Genomic DNA, 16,480 nt, shown 5'->3' with positions numbered 1-16,480 from the left:
TATAGTGTTTTAGGGGGTCCATATTCATAGTAAAAAGAAATCAAAGTAAAACTGTAATTTTAATAATAGTCAATATGAAAAAAATCAGGTCTGACAAATTCTCCTATTCTGCACCACCGAAAAATGAATGCCTTCCATTGTGTGCTTCCAGGACAATATGTCCATCCATTAATTTTGTAGAAGCTGGGTCCATAGGAAATCATCATAGTGGTGGTATAAGTTCGCAAGCCAAATTCAACAGCAGTTGTATATGTTCATCAAAAACAGTGGGTTTTCTCAAACACACTGATTTGTAATAACTGAAATGAGAAATGCATAACTACTAATGGGGCCTGAGTATCTGTAAGTGGAAGCTGGCAGATGGTGTAGACATATCACACTGGCAGTGGAAACAACAGAACAGACAGCCATGCTTACTACGATGACAGATTGAGTGAATAGAAGAAGCTTGGATGCACTTGTAGGGTTTTATCTAGTGCCTTAATTGGAGATATGAAAATTCATAGTAATGTCCACATTATTTAGAAATGGTAAGTCAAATTCATTTTGTTCTAAGCTTCACACTTCTAGTAAAAATCCTTGGAAAGTATCACAATATACACACAGTCTAATTACTATCGAACTAGTTTTCTTTTGCTTTAACTCTGATGATTTTAGAAAATGCCCTTTGAAACAAAAAGAAGTGACCTCAAAAAATATGACTCATACTTCTTTATATGATGTATTTCTTTGTATAATAAGATGATGTCCTAGGTTACTTTCAAGAAAATTTTATGACTAATAAAATGCAACTGAAGTTTTACTCATTATTATGTTACTTCCAGGAGTTGCTTCACCCAAAGTAGGGTATCTTTCTACATATAGTGTAGTAAACTATCAATATACTAGAAGGTGAATCCAAACAGAGTTGAAGAACCCATGTTCCTCGGTAAAGAAAGCATCATGCTACCTGAATTTAATTGATCAATGACATACTAAGTATGCCAACAAGAGGACCTACGTTTCCCAAATCAGATGAATAGGAAGACCTGAGGACATAATATAAAGAAGCAGGAGCTTTGATGATTGAGTGCTCGCCTCGTGTGCACTCAGGCCTGGGTTAGCTCTTCAGCACTGAATAAAATTTGGCTCGATGACACACTTGCAATCCTAGCACATAGGAAGTGGAGGCAGGAGGATCAGAAATTCAAGGTCACCGTTAGCTACATAGAACACCAAGCTTCCTGCCCTACTACAGCGGGAAAACTCTACCATTTGACAGAAATAAAGTACAGAAAACCTGCGCATCACTGAACTTGCAGAGAGCACGGACTCCCTGGAGAGCTGACTCGGTGGCTGCAGCGCCAGAAGCAGCAGCCGCTACTGAGTCAGGAAGCTAGGAACAACACAGGGTTCTGCCAGCAGAGGTGATTGGCATGGTGTCTAGAAAATCTGGACAATACTAGGTCCAGGAGAAATGGAGAGTGGGAATCTGTGCCCACCAGTACACAGAGAGACCCAGAGCCCACACAGAGAACCTGGCAGCTGTGGATATACCCTCCAGCTGCAATACAAAAGCTGCCCACTCAGCTTGTCTGTTCAAAGAACTTGGAGGAAGGATGCACACTTCCCAGAGGCTGGATAGACTCCCATCATTAATAACTAGGAGCTTTTTATCTGAGACTGAACTGTGGGTGATGTATCTCGAGGCTGGAGCTACTGGCCCAGAAAAACACAGGAAAGTGGGTGGTTCTGACCCCAGACCGACCTGCTGGTCCTGAGAAAGCCACAGAGGCCGGTGTCCAGGTGAGTGTGAGGGCAAAACCAAAACCCAGAGCCAAGGATGTTGCCCTCACCTGTGTTCCCTGTCTTCCTCTCAGACCATTTGTGTGCCAGCTGGCCCATGGGGAATGGAGAGCATGGACCTGAGTCCAACAGTCCATGGAGAAACCGAGGGCCCACACAGTGGACCAAGCAGCTGTTGACACACCCTCCAGTTGCAGTGCCAGAGCTCCACACTCAGGTTGTCTAATCTAAGAACTTGGAAGAAGGGTGCACACTTTCCAGCAGCTGTTCAGGTTCTCGCCAGTGAGTATCTGAGACTGAACTGTGGGCAGTGTAACTCCAGGCTGGAGCTGCTAGCCCAGGAAAAGCAGAGGAAAATGGGTGTTTCTGACCTTGGACCCCTCCACAAAGGGTCCTCAGGGGCTGGAGATTGCAGGAGTGTGAGTATGAAACCAAAATCTAGAGCCAAGTATATTTGCATCAATACCTCCCAGCCCCCCAAAGCCCCACCCACGTCTTCCTCTCTGACCATCTATGGGTCTGCTGAGCCCAGGGGGATTGGAGAGCGTAGATTAGGCCTGCCAGCCCTCGGAGAGACCCAGAGCCCGCACAAGCATCCGGGCAGCTGCAGACATACCTTCAACCACAGCTTTAAAGCTTCCCTCTGCTGAGAGTGCTTGCCTGTGTGTGTGCCACACCTGCCTACCCGCTGTCTCCCTCTCTGGCCAATTTGTTGGCCCATTGGGCCAGGGGAAATAGAGAGAATGGATCAGGTTCACAATGTCAGAGACAGGAAGATGTCTAGATGCCAGGGCAAAACCATAAACAACAAAAACTAATATATATATGACATCTCCAGATCTCAATGAAATCAACCCTGAAAAACTCAAACACAATTGAAATACAAGAAAATGGCCTCTAATCCATAGTAATGAAGATGACAATGGAGGAAACAAGTAAAATTTAAAAACAAATGCAGGAAGATGCAGCCAAACAGATTGAAGACATTAAAGAGACCTACAGAGAGGCACTGGGAAAAATCTAGGAAAAGACAAACACTCAGATGAAGGAAATCTGTAAAATAGTTCAAGATCTGAAGATGAAAATGGAAACAATGATAAAAACACAGAGAGAAGAAAGCCAGGAACAAGAGAACACAGAGAAGAAGGTAAGCAATGCAGACCTAAGCTTCTCTAACAGAATTCAAGAGATGGGGGAATGAATCTCAGCAATAGAAGATACTTGAACTTGAAACAACTATTAAAGAAAATGCTATATCTGAAAAATTCCTGACAAAAAACATCCAAGAATAAAGAACACCATGAAAAGACAAAATCTGAGGATACTAGGAATTGAGGAAAGAGAAGATGCCCAGCTCCAAGGACCAGAAATTATCTTCAACAAAATCATAGAAGAAAATTTCCCCAATTTAAGGAAGAAGGTATATATATATAAACATACAAGAGGCCTACAGAACACCAAATCAAATTGACCCGAAAAGAAAATCCTTCCATCACATAATAATCAAAACACAAAATATACAGAATAAAGAAAAATATTAAGAACAGGAAGGGAAAAGGGCCAAATACCATTTAATGGCTAACCTATCAGAATTACATCTGAGTTCTCAGCAGAGACCATAAAAGCCAGAAGGGCCTGGACAGAGGTCCTGCAAGCCCTAGCAGACCACAGATGCCAGGTAATACTACTATATCCAGTGAAACTTTCAATAACCATTGATGGAGAAAACAAGATATGCCATGATAAAAACAAATTTAAACAGTACCTAACCTCTAATCCAGCCTTACAGAAGTTAATAGAAGGAAAACTCCAACCCAAAGAGACAAACTACAACCAAAACTACATGGTAAATAGATTAATACACCATTGCAAAAACATAACCAAACAAGCACTCTACTGTACCCAATACCAAAATCAATGGACTTAATAGTCACTGGTAACTAATATCTTTCAACATAAATGGTCTCAATTCTCCAATAAAAAGATACAGACTAACCGAATGGATGCATAAACAAGACCCAACATTCTTCTGCATCCAAGAAACACATCTCAGCCACAATGATAGACATTACCTCAGGGTAATAGGCAGTGAAAAAATATTCCAAGCAAATGGACACAGGAAGCAAGCTGGTGTAGCCATTTTAATATCTAATAAAATAGACTTTACACCAAAACTAAACAAAAGAGATGGAAAGCATACTTTATAATCTTCAAAGGTTAGTTAAGGAAAATGACATTATAATTCTGAACATCTATGCTCTCAGTACAAGGGCACACACATTTGTAAAAGACCAATTAACAAAGCTTTCACTTAAGGATAGGTCATTAACAAAAACTAATCTGAGAAATAACGTCATTAACCAACTTCATGACCCAAATGGATCTAACAGATATCTACAGAACTTTTCACCAAAACACAAAGGATTATACCTTTTTCTGAGCACCCCATGGAACCTTCTCCAAAAGTGATCACATAGTAGGTCACAAACAAGCCTCAACAAATTCGAGAAGATTAAAATAAATCATGTATCCTATCAGATTATCATGGTTTAATGCTGGACTTCAACAACAACAGAAATAATAAAAAGTCTATTCACACTTGGATATTAAACACCTCTCTACTTAATGACACCTGGTTCAGGGAAGAAAGAAGAAAGAAGTTTAAGACTTCCTGAAATTTGATGAAAATGAAGGAACAACCTACCCAAATTTGTGAAATACACTGAAGGCAATGCTGAGAAGAAAATTAATACCACTAAGTGCCTTTATGAATAAATTGGAAACATCCCACATAAGTAGCTTAACCACACAGCTGGAAGCCCTAGAAAAATAGAAGAAGAAACACCCAAGAGCAGTAGACATCTGGATACAATCAAGCTTAAGGCTTAAGTCAATAAATTAGAAACAAAAATAACAATTAAAAGAATCAACAAAACCAGGAGCGGGTTCTTTGAGAATATCAACAAGAGAGACACACTGTTAGGCAAACTAACTAAAAGGCAGAGAGACACTATCCAGATCAAGAAAATCAGAAATGAAAAGGAAGACATAAAAACAGACATTGAAGAAATACAAAGAATCATAAGATCATACTTTAAAGGCGTATATGCGTATTTAAAAATCTAAGGGAAATGGACAATTTTCTTGATTGATCCCACTTGCCAAAATTGAATCAAGATCAGAAAAACAAATTAAATTGCCCTATTTCTCCTATAGAAATAGAAGCAATCATTGATAGTCTCTCAACCTGAAGAAGTCCAGGGCCAGATGATTTTAGCACAGAATCCTACCAGACTTTCAAAGAACTAATGCTGATCCTCTTCAAGCTACTCCAAAAGAGAGAAATGGATGGAACATTACCAAATTCTTTCTATGAGGCCACATTCAGGTTGATACCTAAACCCCACAAAGATCCAACAAAAAAGAGAATTTTAGACCAATTTCTCTTATCAACATAGATGCAAAAATACTCAATAAAATACTTGCAAAATGAATACAAGAAAATATCAAAAATGTCATTCACCATGACCAGGTATGCTTAAATCCAGGCATGCAGGGATGGTTTAATGTATGAAAATCCTTCAATGTAATCCACCATATAAACAAACTGAAGGAAAAAAACCCACAGGATCATTTCCTTTTATGCAGAAAAGCATTTGACAAAGTCCAACACCCATTCATATTTAAAGTTTTGGAGAGATCTGGAATAAAATGCACATAGCTAAACATGACAAAGGCTATATACAGCAAGCCAATAGCCAACATCAAATTAAATGGAGAGATACTCAAGGAGATTCTTCTAAAATTGGGGACCAGACAGGACTGCCCACTTTCTTCATATCTCTTCAATATAGTTCTTGAAGTTCTGTTGAGAGTAATAAGACAACAAATGGAGGTTAAGGGGATCCAAATGGGAAAGGAGGAAATCCTATTATCCCTATTGGCTGATAGTGTACATAAGTGACCCCCAAAATTCCACCAGAGAACTCCTACAGCTGATAAATACCTTCAGCAAATTGGCTGGATACAAAATTAACACAAAAAAGTCAGTAGCCTTCCTATATACGAATGACAATCATGCAGAGGAAGAAATTAGGAAAACTACACCCTTCACAATAGCCACAAGCAATATAAAATATCTAGAAGTAACTCTAACCAAGCAAGTGACGGACTTGTTTGAAAAAACTTTAAGTCTCTGAAGAAAGATATTGAAGACAACATCAGAAATAGGAAGGATCAGCTTGTTCGTGGATTGGGTGACTAAACATAGTAAAAATGGGCATCTAAAAAAAAGCAATTTACAGATTCAGTGTAATTCTTATCAAAATACCTACACAATGTTTTAAAGACATTTAAAAATCAATTCCCAACTCCAAATGGAAAAACAAAAAACTCAGATTAGCTAAAACAATCCTATACAATAAAAGATCCATGAAGGAATCTCCATACCCAATCTCAAGCTGTACTATAGAACAATAGTAATTCAAACAGCATGGTACTGGCACAGCAATAGGCTGGTTGATCAGTGGAATCAAACCGAAGACCCAAAATGAATCCACACACATATAGTCACCTGATTTTTGACAAAGAAGCCAAATCTATTCACTGGAAAAAGGATAGCATATTCAACAAATGGTGCTGGTCTAACTGGATGTCTGTGTGTAAAAAAAAAAAATGCAATTGGACCCATATTTGTCACCATGCACAAAACTCAAGTCCAAGTGGGTCAAAGGCATTAACATAAAACCAGAGACACTATACTAGTTAGAAGAAAAAGTGGGGCAGAGCCCGGAACACGTTGGCACAGGAGACAACTTCCTGAGCAGAACACCAATAGCCCAGGCCTTAAGGTCAGCAATTAATAAATGAGACCTCATGAGGCTGGGAAACTTCTGTAAAGTAGGAGACATTGTCAATAGAACAAAGCAACAGCCTACAGATTGGGAAAAATCTTAACCAACCCTACATCTGACTAATGTCTAGTATCAAAAATATATAACGAGCTCAAGAAACTATACCAGTTTTAACAACTTCACATCACAACAAGGTGGAATCCAGATTCATTGGTGGAGATGCACATGTTTATTACAGTAGTAAGCACACATTGTCATAGGTAACGTAAAATAGATAACACGTTTTTGATATGTTATCATTATATATCACAGCACTTAGAAACGTAAATAAAATATGAATGTAATAAAATTTAGCTGATTTGTCTCATTGTTGCATCCCTGTGTTTTGCTTCCTAAATGTAGTCAGATATTGCGGTTTAAGAATTGACTCCTTCTTCTCACCTCTATTTTATAATTCTGGTAATTAAAAGAGACATTGTACTTCATAACCTTCTTAGTAATTTTCACGGCATTTGTCTTCATACCCGGGAATGGCTCAGTGGTGATTATGGTGGATTTATGCTTTCTTAATAAGAACCATTTCAAATATATTAAAACTGATTCAGTAGGCATATAAACTTATTATTATGTTTAAATATTTTCACAGACATTTATACGCAACAGCTTTCTGACAAAGCTCATATACCACCAACAAAGGAAAACCAGTAATACAGTCTGCTTGGTGCATTGTGCCTAGAACAACTTGGAATGCCAAGATCATCAATGAGAGATTAATGTGACATAAATAAAACTGTCTTAGTTTTAAACATTGGGAGACTCATTCATGATAATCTACATGGAAAATTAAAAAAATATTAATAACACAGATTTCAAATTGACAGTTACCTCTTAGAAAAAGAGAAGTTGATGAAATTTAGAATGAAAATGTAAGACTTGTCAAGTGTTCGAGTAACGTTATATGCTTTTAAACAAATTGTTGACATGTAAAACATTCAGCATGACTCTTTAAATTGTACGTGCAGTGTGATCTATTATATGCATGTTTCATAATAAAATATGTATTAATAAGATGTAAGTTAGGGCTATGTATGCCATGATAGACTTCCTAATGAAGGTAAATCAAAAGATATAATTTGACATTAATATATGACTTCTAAATACTTAACAAAAAAAGGAATTATCAAAGTGTCAAGTTAACTGTCTTCTATGGATAAGAAAAATACTCTTATGCCCATAGGATTTTCTGTTTCCCTGAGTGTACTCATCATTTCTCTTCAAAGACAAAGCATTTTTACATTGCCATAACTTCATTATTTTATTCATTGGGAGCCTTTCTCAATAAGAAGAGCACATTTGTTTCTTATTGAAAGTACAAATATAGAATAATCCCAAGGCAAATGCATAAGAATCTGGGGCTTGACCTTCCAGCAATCAATATTTAATAAGATCTCTATGTGATTCTGTGGAATGACTGGGTTTAATGTTATTTTGTGAAAGATATTTTTTCTTATTATATCACTGTGATTTTCTCAGTTGGAGTTTAACTCTGTTTGTTATTTAATATATAAGAACAAAAGTGAACATATTTTACATAAATATAGAAAGATGCGCAGTTATTCCAATGACAATACTACACATATTGTGTATAATGTAACTTTCATGTTTTAGAGCTGTTTGTAAACTAAAAAGACTAAAATAAAGTAACAAGTTATATTATTTAAATGTTCAAAAATTTAGGATGAATTAATGTGCTCTTCTTATTGAGAAAGGCTCCCAATTAATAAAATAATGAAGTTATGGCAATGTAAAAATGCTACACACTCATGGCACTCCATAAAATGTTCTAAACAATAAGCTACACAATAAAATATCATTTACTTTAATGTCTATAAAAATTATTAGCATTGCCTTTGTCATGTTACAGGAATCAGATAACAAATAATTTTCTCTACCTGTATTTTAGGAATATATTCAGTATGTACATTGGTATTGTCTTGGTTATATCACTACGTTATCTAGTAATGATCAAAATTGACAAAAAGATATCCAAGAAATATGTGGACTTACTAATTTTCTTTCATTTGAAGGTACTTAAAAGTTTAGCTCCTTGATCCAGGAGGTTTGTCCACATTCTGATGAGCAGTACAGTGAGTGATTACAGGCTTACTTTGAGGAACTGGACAGAAATATTACCTAAGACTTTATTTATGTATTAACTGCAATAGATAAGGAAAACATTATTAATGGACTCTCAATCTATAAACTTTTGTTATGTAAATGCTTATTCTTCATAAAATAGGAAAATATTTGAATTTTAATTATTACAAAAATCTTTTTATTGAAAATAGATTCTTCTCTCATACAATATATGATGACCACAGTTTTCCCTCCTGCACTCCTCCTAGACTGCTCCTTAATTCCTGTCTTTCCAAGATTCACTCCCCTTATGTTTCCTCTTCATAAAAAGCAGGTCTCCAAAGCACAGCAAAACAATATTTAAGAAAAAAAATGCTGATTATGGAGACTGGACAAGGTAATCCAATAGTACAAGAAAATTCCCCAGAGCAAGCAAAGGAGTCAAAGACACAAGACTCCCATTTTTAGGATTCCCATAGAAACACAAAGGTAACATCTATTACACACACACACACACGCACGCACACTCACACACACACACACACACACACACACACACACACACACACACACACACACACAGGGCCTGGTGCAGAACTTTGCAGGCCTCCTGGTTTCCAAATTCAGTCTCTGTGATTCCACGGGACCCTTGCTTAGTTGATTCAGTGGGCTATGTACTTCTGGTATTCTTCATCCCCTTGGACACCTACAATCTCTCCTTCCTCTCTTCCACAGTATTCTATGAGCTTTGAGTGGTGTCCACTCATCCTGTGAAGCCTTACTTACTTGCTCAGAGATTACATAGCCCTTATCATCCCCAATAAAGGAGTGATGTTTCACTTAAATCCATCTCAGAAAGGTCTTTTCTCTTGCATTTACTGCCTGAGATCCTGCTAACCCATGTACCCAGTTAAGCTTAATTTCTTCTAGGCATGTGTGCAACGGTCCCTGGACACCCAGGCCAGAGACAGAATCTTGGCAGGCACAAATGCTTGAAGTTTTTAATCATATATAATTTTACTTACTTTGTTAGAATTAATCTAATATATTTTATGTTATTTGCAATTATGGTGAAGGATGTTCTTTCAGTGATTTTTTTTCTTGGTCTGTTTGTTATAGTGTATAGGAGGGTGAGTCATTTTCTTGAATTAAACTTGTATCCAGGGATTCTGCTGAAAGTGTTTAAAACTGCAGATATTCTATGATAGAATATTGAAAGTCAGTTATGAATAATATCACACTATTTGCCCATTATGACACCTGGCTTATGACTTCTTCCATTCAAGATGGTTTCCTCTTATCTCCTTCTGGTTTTGTTGTTGTTGATTTGGTTTTGCTTTTGCTTTTATTGCTCTAAATAAAACTTCAAGTACTATTATTAAATAGGTATTGAGAGAATGCATGGGCAATGTTATCTTGTTTCTGATTTTAATGAAATTGATTTGCATTTCTCTCCATTTTAATTTAATATTGACTATATGTGTGATTTAAGTTTTATTTTTGTGTGTCTGTTTAGCAATTTCTGTTGTATACATCCAATGTCCATCTCTAATCTCTCTAGAACGTCTATCATGAAAGGTTGTTTCATTTTGAAAAAAGGCTTTTTTGACATCTAACAAAATGTTATTGTTATTTTTGGCTTTCAGTTTATACAGTGGACTACATTAACTAATCATCATATATTGAACCATCCCTGCATCTACTTTATCATGGTAGATGATCTTTTTGATGTTTTTCCTCAGTGGGAACACTACCTTCCTTCTCAGGTTCCTTTGCTTGGATTAAGACTTTCCAATCATTTACCCAGATAGAATGTCTGCCCTTGATGTTGAGGTGTTTTTCTTGGATGTAATATAAGAAGAGATCTTGTTTTCATATCCATTGTTTGCCTTTTTTTAGTGGAGAATTGAAGCCATTGATTTTTTGAGTTGTGGTTATTAATTTCTGTTATTATGTCTTTGATAGTTTGTCCATTCATTTTTTGTTGGTTTATTTATTTATTTCCTATTTTGCAGGTGTGTAGTTAAGATACCTGGGCTCTGCAGGAGACATAGTCCCCTGGCTTTTTTTATGGTGTTTTAATGATGATTGTGTTTTTATGATGATGTACAGGTGATGATTTCTTAGTTTGTCTTTGTTTGGTGGGTGTTTTGTCCCTTGGTTTCTGTTTCCCGTTTGGATTTTCAGGGATTGTTTTAGCTGTGGGTTGCCTGTTTTACTGACCTGCTCAGCTGGTGTGTTCTTGGAAAATGATTGCTGGCATTAGAAGCTGGGTGATGGGAAAGTCAGGGAACAACATTCTGTTACAGGGCTAAGGATGAATCTTGGGATAGGTTCTGCAGGAACAGAAAGAAGTGAGAATTTCTGTGGCTAGCCTACCTGGTCATCTGGCAAGTGTAGCTTGTGTTTTAGCAGAGCTTGTCTTCCCAAGTTTTGGGCTGCAATACCATGATGGCAGGGAGGGGAGTCAAAGTGGAGATGGCCTATGATAGCCACAGGACGGTGGGAAATATGGAGCTAGTATTCTCCTGAAGCACTAAGGGTGACACAGAAGTTTGCTTCCATGGAAGCGAGAGAGTGAGTCTATTACCAGCATTTGAAGTTGAGCACTTGTACAGGTGGTGCATCAAGAAATAGTCAAAACATTCTGGGTTTCTCTGCTGTCTTCTGAGAACTCTAAGGATTTCTGAACAAAGAAATTTTAATTCAGATATGTCACAACCATAGGGAGTCACTGAAGCTCTAGAGAATTGTTTCTCATCTGGAGCTATCAGCACTGTTGGGATCATGCCTAGAATGTAAGTACATACTTGCATGTCAGTTCAGGGGACCACAATCAATTCTCAAAGAGTAGGAATCTCATTCCATTCTGATTTCAACTGACAGATTTCAGTAAATGCTCTGGGGAATGTACACACTGAATAGCAGACATGATGGATGCTCTTGTTACATATACTATTCTGAGAAGGAGTGTAAGACCAAGGAAACACTTGCCATGCCTCTAATTTCATTGTTTCCTCTTCAAGACAGCTGCAGTAAAAAAAAAGTTCTTTCCAGAGGAAAATAACTGGTACATGTACTTTATAATTAGAAATTAATAGAATAACCAACACTTGATAGTGGCTGAAGAATGTAAAAGTGGTCTTCTATATCTGAAGAGGTTGGGAGTACTATAGGTTCTTAGCCAACAAACTTGGACACTTACAACAAAGTTGTAAGCAGAAGATAGGAATTCTGATGACAGGAAAAGTAGCAACAAGGTAGACTCTCACTGAAACAAGACCCTTCAGCAACTATATTCAGTGACAACCGAGTGAAAACACAAGATGATGGACTTGGATCTATTTTGCAGTTTATTTTATTAATTTTCTGAAAAAGGTTAATATGAGTAGTGGGTTAATATCAGCTCAACTTTCCCTCCCCAGTCTCAAATTTACCTTGGGCTCTAATTTTCCCCACTCAAATCCATGGTCTTTAATTATTATAAGCAACTTTAAGTATTATACATTTATGCATGCCTACACATACACACACACACACACACACATGCACACAAACACACACACACAGTCTCTCTTTCTCACTCACGTGTGTGTGTGTGTGTGTGTGTGTGTGTGTGTGTGTGTATCTGACTGAGTCTGTTTACTGTTGCTCATATGTTGCTCATATGCTGACCACTGGGATCAGATGATCTGCCAGGGTCTCGTCCATAGAGAAATTGATTGTTCCTCTCTTAGCAGCCAGTGCTTGGAGCTCCTCAGATCTGAAGATCCAGAGGATGGATGATGCTGGCCAACTGGAAGAGGCAGTATCCAGTACTGGATCCTTAAACAGATATTCTTGTTGATCTCCCTTTAGTTGACTCCTGACCCAACAGATTTAAACTCTTCACTCAATATCACAGCAGGTAGTCTTAGAAAGGAGAAAAGTGCAGTACATAATCATTTTCTAGGAAATTGAAATAATGACAAAAGTATTACAATATTACTCATAGAAAGTGTGATGTGTAATAAATTAATCAGCAAATTAATGATTAGATCTCTTTTCTCAAGAATTCCTTATCAAACATGTCTGCTGATTTATAATTTCATTCAAAAGAAAGCTAGATTTAAGAAAAAATATAAATGTATATTATCAAATTTCATTTTAAAGTAATAACAATATCCATACTATGGCAAAAAGAATTTAAAAGGAAATAAAACAGGATGGTTTTTGGTGTTTTTTGGTGGCCCTTAGTTAAACTACTATAACAATATATATTCATAGGGAATAAGGGGAAAATGGGAGGGAGGGAAGAATGGCAGGATACAAGGGATGAGATAACCATTGAGATGTAACAAGAATAAATTAATAAAGGAGAAAAAAATAAAACATACATAAAAAAAGAAAAGAAAAAAAAATAATATTACATGCTGTATTAAAGTATTTTGAAACATACTCTCACACACATATATAGTTACTATTTGATTTTATTTACATAATAACATAGAATGTCTCAAAAATTACCTTATTATATTTCTTATACAGAAACATGGCAGTCTTTGCTGCCTTGGTTTAAGCATACATACTTTGGAATAAAGCATGATATACAAATGCTTGTGATATGAGTAAATCAAGTACAATTTTTTAAGTGCTCTTTGTTTCTAGAAAGTATTGTAAGATTGGCCTCAAAGGGCTATTAGACTGTTTACAAGTTTGTATTCAAGAAATCAATTAAGTTGAAAATAGACTAGGTAATACATGCTTGTTAAACTACACAGATAACTATTAATTGAACAAGACATCAAACATGAATTAGCTAACCAATTCAATATAAAAGCTGCCAAATTAGCATTTGTGTTATAACTGACTTGCTTGCATATGTCGGAACCTAACAGAATTCTAACAATTATTGTTGCAAGTTTTTTCAACTAATTTGAACCCTACATATTTATGAGCAGGTTTGTATAAAATTACAATAGTAAAAATAAATGTTCCCAAGTCTCTCTTCCTCAACACATTGCCTAATTTTAGACCTCTGTGTTAACTCTCAGTTAATGAAAGAAAAAGCTTTTCCATTGTGCGCTGAGTAAGGTGCTAATCAATGAGTGTAGCACTATTGCATTAGGAGTCATTTTATTGCTATTTCCCTTTAGCAGAATAATAGTATTAGGTTTTCCCCAGGACTATAATCTATCTAGTCTCATGTTCATGATCATTTTAGTTGTGTCATATATGGCTTCCATCTCATGGGGTGGAAGTTAAATAGAATGAAAAAGAGGCGGGGCTTATTACTTTCATAACATTTATGCCAATGGTATATCAGTATATCTTTCAGGAAGGTCACTGATGTAGGTCATGGGGTTTGTCGCTGGGTGATATAGATAATTCTCTTTCCTTTCCTGGGCAGGGGGCCTGCTCTTTTAAGTAACACCCATATGTTCATGTTTTCCTTAAGTTGGACTTTGTTGAAAGTAGACCTCAGAGACTCCTTGAGGTCCAATCTGAGGTCAGTAGATGCATGTCCCTAGGGAAAGTAAAATTATTGGATCATAGATTTATGTTTAATATTCTGAGAAAATTAAAAAATATTTAGTTGTTTGAAAAACATATATAACTATACTCATTTGCACCTCGCCATCATGTGCACAACTCCCATTTGTTTCTCATGTTTCCTATCCTGGGTCTCTTTTTATGTAATAGCCATTCTCTCATGTGTGAGGTATTATTCGCTGTTTTTATTGGAATTTTCTGGTCCTTAGAGGTCTTAAGCTCTTCTTTGTTCTACTTTTAAAAAACTTGCATAGATCATTTGGGAGAAAGTCTTTTTAGGCACATTTTCCATTATAAACTCATACTGTTCCCTTTTGGTTGATCCAATATCCTTAGATATCCCTAAAGTAAGATGATATCATGGCAGAAGTATGGTTGGAAAACAGTTTTGTTTTGTTTTTTAATTTCCTAGGATATAATTTCAAATGGTTTCCTCTCCCCTTATGCTGTAATTTTTCTGTTTGTTTTATTTATCCCAGCACCATAGCTTAGTCCAGTCTGGAACTCACTCTGTATCATGGATGTGCTCAAATTCATGAAAATCCTTCTTCCTCAGTACTAGGATTTCAGGCATGTACCACCACCTATGACTTTTAGACTTTTTATTTTGTATATTCCTTTGTACCTGTTTTCATAAGAACATTTAATATAGTTCTATTCTTTACATCTTTGCTTATTTATTTAATTAATTTTCTTATCTATGTGAATTATAAGCTAAAAGCATATTATTTTTATTTTACAAATAAATTTTAATTTTCTCAAAATTAACTATTGGAGTGACTATCTTTTTGTAGTTGGTACATGTTAAATTTTTTGAAAGTATATTTTGTTTTATACTATATATTATAAACTATATAATATTTAATATAGGAAAAACAATATATATCATTAAACTGGCAATTTTACTATCCTGGTAACTGGTGTGTATGTGATTTTATGCCTTCATTATGCTATTTATATTATTAGGCTATGCTATGTAATCTTGATTACCACCCATTCCAAGTACATAGAAAAATGTTGTAGAGTAAGTACACTGAAAATTTTGGAGTAAATGCAAGGCATGGCTGCTACAAAGTCAGTACAAGAAATTTTACAAAAGCTAGTAGAAGATTATTAAATGTCATGAGATCTGCTGTCCTAAATTTAAATAATTTTAAAATAAAGGAATAGTTTCAACCTTTTTGTGTAAAGTGACATTATTTAGATAAATTTTATGTTTTAGTTTAACTTAATGATGAAACATATCTTGGTAATATTTTCAATCCTCTTGAATTTGAGTAAAAACATATTTTTGGTTATTAAGAGTAGATTATTTTCTCCTACAATATAACCTCATAATTCCTTGCTCTCTCTGCCTCCAGGTACCTCCCCACTAGCCCTCCCCTCTAGAACCACTGTTTTTCTGTCTCTCTTTAGAAACTAACAAACTTTTAGGAGATAACAACTAAATATTTTATATATATATATAAAAAAATCCATTGCATCCAGGCAAGACAAGGCAATAAACAGAAGGAAAATAGCCCCAAAAGTAGCCACAATAGTCAGAGACACTCTCCTTATTATACTCAGGAGTCCCATAAGATATTAAGCGGAAAGCTCAGTACATGCACAGAAGACCGGGTGCAGATCAGTGTAGGCTCTCCTTTTGCTGCTTCAGTCTCTGTGAGTTCATATGAACCTTGCTTAGCTGGTTGAGAGGGCCTTGCAGCTCCTTTGCCTGCCCATCATACTTTCATACTTTCAGCCTCCTCCTCTATGGGGTTCCCAGAGGTCTGTGGGGGAAAGATTTGATGAAGACATCTCGTTTATAGCTGTGTGTTCCAAGGTGTCTTTCACATTGTAATGGCAAGCTTTGGGTCTCTGCGTTTTTCCCCTCTGCTGCAGGAGTAAGTCTCCAATAATGGTTGATCATGGCACCAATCAATCAGTATAGTATAGCTGCACATCACTAGAAGTATTCCATTTGATCATACCATTGGTTCATGATCAAAAATACTTGCAAACATAAAGTATCCTAGATGTAACTTTTTTTCACCCTTCCTCTTCCTTTAGGTGCTGCCCTGATTTCTGGTACAATGTGCTCCCTTCTTCTTTCTCAGAAGCTTTGCTTCCCCACACCCCTTTTGCCTTTTGTCAAATAAGCAATTGAATTGAGTCTATTTCAAGCTCAGTTT

This window comes from Acomys minous (genome assembly GCF_964271855.1).
Source record: "Acomys minous genome assembly, chromosome: 4".
NCBI classification, from domain to species: Eukaryota; Metazoa; Chordata; class Mammalia; order Rodentia; family Muridae; genus Acomys; species Acomys minous.
The sequence above is the reverse complement of the archived record's forward strand: the minus strand, read 5'-3'. Positions refer to the sequence as shown.